Genomic DNA, 6,509 nt, shown 5'->3' on the forward strand with positions numbered 1-6,509 from the left:
GCAAATGCACTTGCACAAGGAACAAATTAAGGAACAACATCTCTGGTTGTGAGATGCTTGGAGATGTTACCTACTCCATTCTGTAACAGGAAAAATTTCACTGAACTATCTGCCTGTACAGTATTTATTTTTCTGTAAGCAAATCTAAAATTCAAACTAGGCCAATGAGTCTGCTGAGAAATATGGAAATTGTTAATGCAGGTCAGTGACTTCCCAAGCAATTGGCATCCAGTAACTATGAAGTCCACTTTGGTAATTGTTTTATTTTTCATTTGCATCTTTCACTTCAGAGGACATTAAACTGCAAAGTATTGTGGATATCCCATATTTTGAAGCGATTTCTTTCATTTATTAGATTGAGACTTTTTGGTTTAGAAATATAATCCTTGCACAGGCTAGAAGTGAAAACTCAAAATCAGTGAAATATTTTAAATGGAAGAGGAAAAGCAATTCTTTTCTCAATCTCCATATGTTTATATTTTGAACACTGGTTTTAGTGTTATTTTTGTAGCCAAAGAGAGCCAGTTTTCACTTTGTATTTTTGCTTCTTAACACAACACTTCAGGCATCTATAAATGATGTAAACCCCATAAACACAGAAATAACTCATGGTTCTGAAGGTCAGTAGTGAAGCAACTGTTTGAAATCTTGACAGACCTACTTTAGGGGCCATATGACAAATATTGAGTTTACAAGAAGCCCTCTTAGATTTTCAGTAAAAATGAATAATGAGGCACTTATAGCTTATGGACTTTACTGCACTTTGTGCTCTTCAATGACACCAGACAATTGGTCATAATTTACTATAAGAAATGTAATGATTTTACTTAATTCTTTCGTATCGAATTTCTATACTCCTCCTGTGCTACAATAGAATTAAAAAAGGGAAGAGAGATCAGACTTTGACAGCTGTGCCATTCTAGTACCTGCATAAAATTTCTTTAGTTTTTCACCAGTTCCAAGATGTGTGAAAGTCTGTTTGTGTAGAAAGGGGGAATAACTCTGATGAACTGTATTTTTTTTCCCTAATTGTCTTTATCATATGTCCTAAACGCACAAGGAAAAAGCAGCAAGGAAGACACATACCTTGTAGATTGCTGCAGTGATGGTGTACATGGTAAAGGACTTAATTTGGCTATAAAATGGGTATTAAGCCTAAAAACCCATGAGAAATACAGATTTCACTTGATTTTATTTGCATAGTGATCAAAGAGGGAATCAATTGTGTTTCCTATGTATGTATGTATAAAACACTCTAATATCCTTCTGCCAAGTTGTCTTCCTTAATAATGTTCAAATGCAAAAGCTCCCTAAGGTGCAAAGATCAGACTATTCTCTCTATTGTAGACTAATAGTTAGACATGTTATTTGTAGGCCCGTCAATAGATGCTGAAAATACAGATATTTGGCGTAAAATTCAAATTCCAGTGACAGTTTCACACAATTTGTGGGCATCTAAAGTGTTGCACTGAGAGCAGAATTTTGCTATCCAACTTTTCCTAGAATAAAATTTGCCTTTTGTATTAATATAATTTTTGGAAAGATCACAAAAGGATTTCAGTTCACTGCAAGACCTGTGAAGGTTTGTTCTTGGAATGTAAAAGTGTAATATAAAATCTAAGAATATTTAGAGAATAGCAATTATACTTGGTTTTCTCTCTGTTCTTGTACAAGCATACTTGCACATGCATCAGCTAAATATGGTACACATATTTCACTCAGATTAGAAACCATGATGACCTTCATAACCATGTGTACTTATGTTCTGCTCTTAAATACATTTGTTCTTGGCACTCTTGGAAAAGTCTTCTATTTAGTTAGATTAATGACAATTCGTGCTATACAAAGCAGGAAATTTTGTTTTCATATGGAAGGGTTTTTTTCATGGGAAAGGACAGGAAATTAATCAGTTGAAATCTACAGTTATTCTTTCATATTAAATATAGGAGCTACTCTGTCCTACAGATTTTTTTTCTGTTTTTCAAATTATTAGTATTTTTAAGTATTAAACAATAGAAGATGAAATATCACTCTTATTTCCTATGTTATAAAAACCCCTATTACATTAGGTTTTATTTTCTAATTAAGTTTTTAACTCTAAGAGTGGGGTTTACATTGAGTTGAGAAAGATTTTAATTAATTGGAAATGGGTCAAAACCCATTTACTATTTCTACTACTAAATCACCACTACTGCTACTCATCTAAACAGGTTACTGATTTGTAAGAGCTGCCCCATAATGACTTCTTAGTTGGTCTGCTAGTCAGATTAAATCTTATGAGATGATTGACTATATGTAGAACTGAGAAGTGGTCCAATCTCTTTTCTGAGACATGGACATTTTAAAGGTTATTTTCAAAACTTTCAAAATTTTCTCAAAAAAATGTAGGACTGTTAAAGAGAGCTTCAAAAGAAATTGCTAAAAATATACAAATGGAGAAAACTAGAAATCTCTGCTTATGCACGCATTTTTCTCCTTAACATTCACGCATGTCCCCACAAAAGAACAAACTGCAGGCTGCGTCCTCATCTGCTAAACTTACATCATTTTCAAAGCTGCTGGTGCTACGTTGATATCTCTATCATGGTAGTTTGAAAAAATTTAATAACATCTTCTCTATGCCACAGCACAAGACATGCTGAGGAAGGAATTTAAAGTTGCTGCATCTGTTTGGAAGCAGAATTCCTCTGCTTCTTCAATTTCACCAAAAGGTTGTCACTCAGATGTAACCCCGTATTTCCATTAGAAGGAGCCATTTCAAATTAGGAAATGTGTGATTCCACTGAAAGATAAGTTTGTAGGAAGAAGGAAACTACCTCCCTGCATAATTCTGAGCTTGCTGAGATATTTGTAGGTCTATTAAAAAAACAAGCTGGATTACCCTCCTTACACTAAAGGTCTCTATGCTTTCCTCTTGGCTTTCATGGGCATTTTGCCCAACTACAGGACAGGGCTCTGAGGTATTCAGTGCAGAATGAAGTCTAATTAAATTGTTGCATGTTGACATACTATAGACTCCAGTCCTAAACCATCCTGAAACCTTTATTACATTAATGATTCATTTTCCTCGTGGGCACAACTCTCGGCTTTGGAAGCTCATAGCTGCACCGAGTGAATGGTGACCATATCTACGTTGCTTATGAGACTTTCAGTTATATTCTTCCCTACTGTTCCGGTTACTTACTTCATGTCAGGGTCTGTCATATCCTTTCTTATTTTTGAGAAATTACTGCAGCCATTCAGGTTGGTGGGTTCTCCTAAAATAGTTTGACTGGTGCAACTTGGGACAACAAAAGAAATCCTTAGTTTGAATGTTATTGATGACTCCAGAGCAGTTGACCCAGGAACAAAACCATCCAAACAATTACTGATAAAAAGAATTTCCTTGTCACAAAACATGTAATCTAAAGATGATAAAAGTCATCGAAGATGAGCCTTTTTGTGCTTATTTGATAGAAATCTCCTGTTTTATACTATGGCCTACCCACAACATTTTTATTTTTATAGGTGAAGACAGTGTGCACCTATCACCTTTCTCAGTAATTTTGCAGTGATTATTTCTGTAATAACCTTAATGCCACACACAGGTGATTAGTCCAGTCACTTATCTCCACTTACCAGTATTCCAGCAGAAAGTAGAGTTAATCTACAGTACCTTTTTTGACACAACTTTGCAAATCTTTCAACCTCAGGGAATTTTTTTTCTTCTCCTATTTTATAACCTAAAGTTCAGGGATTTACATTGCTCATTTCTGGTATAACATAACAGGTATAAGTGGAAAGAACTTTTGATTCATGCAACTTTTCCTTGAAAATGCTTTTGTTTTGTCAATAGTGTGTTTCGTTTGGCTGTCTGGTGTAGTAGGAAAATCTTTCTCATGTTTACATTTTTTGCCTCTTAATCTCTAAGTTTTCAGAAGCAGTGGGACATAACTGGGTCAGATCAGGTTGGTCCCCAGTATAGTTAAGGCTCTGATTTGGCCAGCTAACCTCAGTGCTTGTTGGATGATGCTTTTAGGGATGGTGTCCCACCTGCAGAAGCCCATAAGTTGAGTATGCATGCTATGAGAATTCTTCCCTGTGAAATCTGATGGGAGTGGCTCCTTGATTGTGAGGACAACTGGAGGAGGAAAAAGCAACCTCACAGATTTGATGTAATATGCATATGATCCTCTGCTCAGGGTCGACAAATAAGAAACCATATTTTTATCCATTCTCATTCCCTAGGCATCAAAACATGTACGTCCCATTTCTAAACAGAGTACCCCAAGCAGTAAGCAATAAGCAACCTTAAGTCAAGAAGCATGACTCTATCCACATCATTTCCTGAAATCCTTCAGTGATGGTGAAGAATGCAACATTCATCGACCTTCATTGGTCCTACCTATGGGTCCTAGATACATTTCATATGTGTTCAGTTTACGGATGTTATTGTAGCCAGTTATATGTGCTTAATTTGTGAGCAGGTTATCTATATAACTTTGGAGAAGATGAGGTTACCATGAAATTTTAGAGGCGCTACATTAACTATCATAAAGTCAACGGGAGAGCAACTCTGGCCCATGATAGTTGATCATAGTTGATTTCCTTAATTTGTTAAAGAAAAAGAGTTATACACACAGTCCCCCCCCCCTTTTTTTTTTTTGCGTGTCAGACTTTGTAGTGTGAAATAGAAATCCAGATGACGTAAATTGCTGAAATTGCGGTGTATCCTACAGTGCAAAACTTGTTGAGGCCCCATCTGAATCAGAAACTGCAATTTGCCAATTCAAGAACTCTGGGAGAATGAGTCTGTTGTACAAGCTAGTGTACCAGCAACATTTTGGCTAGTGACTCCGTATTGTAAATGGGAGCTGTGGTGTGATGTGCAGGACCTACCCAACACTGGAATGTGCTTCTAGCCTCGATTCATGTCATGATCAACCTTGCACTGCTACGTATGCTGGTGTGCAGCTGTGGGAATGCAGGCTGAAGTACACTGCTTGAAGGAATTGGGCAAATGTCCATTAAGGAAAGAGCAAGGAAATGGAATTTTGATTTCAGGGAATAGAGTAGGATAGGATAGGATAGGATAGGATAGGATAGGATAGGATAGGATAGGATAGGATAGGATAGGATAGGATAGGTTCAGTAGGAAGAGACCTACAATGATCATCTAGTTCAACTGCCTGACAATTTCAGGGCTGATCGAAAGTTCAAGTATGTTATGTGAAAGGTGGTTTTGGGGAGAAGCTTGGGCTAGAAAAGTCTAAGCCCTCTTATGTAGGAAGCAGATAAGACTATTAGCAAAGAGCAGCGCTCGTGAAATTTCCTCGACAGGTTCTCTATGGCTTTTAGCAGAGTGTTACATACATGTTTAGTTTTGGAGTTACTGGATGGTGTACAGAGACAAGGCAGGTGCACAGAATTTATTTTTAGGTAGCTTCTTAGAAAAGAAGAGGAAAGCTGCATACAACAAAATTTTACTCTGGCAGCACAACATAAAAATAATTTTCTTTCTGTATGCAAACATATTTATATCTGTATTTTGCAGTATTAAAAACAATGTAAAATGAACAGTTAGCACAAATAAGAGTCCTTATTGCTTGGTGGACTCTCAGCTACATGTGATAGAGAATGTAGATGCCCATATGTTTAGATGCTGCAAAGTGAATACTTAGCCAGCTGGTCCCGGAATAGAAGCAAAAAAAGTGGAGTTAAGTGCTTGGACTCTTCAAACACCACACAGGCACATTGCAAGAGCTTGTTACCCCTACCCTGGCTAAGCAGAGACCTGTCTAGAGTTAGCTAATTGGAAACACTAAGGACAGGGCATGGCTTTAAATTTATCCATCTCACAAGACTCAGCATCCACGGAAGTAGTTCTGTTTCCCTGGGGTCTGAAGCCAGGGCTGGTCCCATTACTGAGCTAAAGGGTGGTGAGAGGAGGGCTGATGCAGATGGCAGGCATCACTATCAGCAGTGCAAGAGGAGGAGAGAACTCTGTGCTTGCTGCATGAGGCATGAGTCACAAGTTCAAAGCTAACATGTTGCAGCACAAGTGAAAGGAGAAATCTCCCGTGGGAAAATGCACTCCACACTGTTGGTAGCTGCAGGAGGCAGCAGGAGACGCAAATTAGGTGCTTTGGCCATGCAAGCAATCATGCAGGTCAGACTTCCCAGGGACCCCGCACATCCAGCCTCCCACTACACTCGTCTGCTGCTGGTTTACTGCTATGATACTTCCCTTGCTTTTCACGCTTTTGGGTGCTGTGTGAAGTGCTGTAGTGCTTCACCGGTGCCTGCTGGCAATTGCAGAAGGATGCAACCGTAGCAGCAATTTCTTAATTGCCATTCTTCTGTTGTCACAGCTTGCTAAAATACTCCTCCACCTTATGGGACCAGTGGCAGTCAGATTTGGAAAGGAAGTCTGTGTGGTTTTGCAGGAATTTGCAGCTAATAAAATGATAATAAGGAAACCAAGAGTGGAAGATGACTATGGATCTGACTATTGGATGACTAATCTGGTC

Source organism: Phaenicophaeus curvirostris, chromosome 4 (genome assembly GCF_032191515.1).
Source record: "Phaenicophaeus curvirostris isolate KB17595 chromosome 4, BPBGC_Pcur_1.0, whole genome shotgun sequence".
Lineage (NCBI taxonomy): Eukaryota > Metazoa > Chordata > Aves > Cuculiformes > Cuculidae > Phaenicophaeus > Phaenicophaeus curvirostris.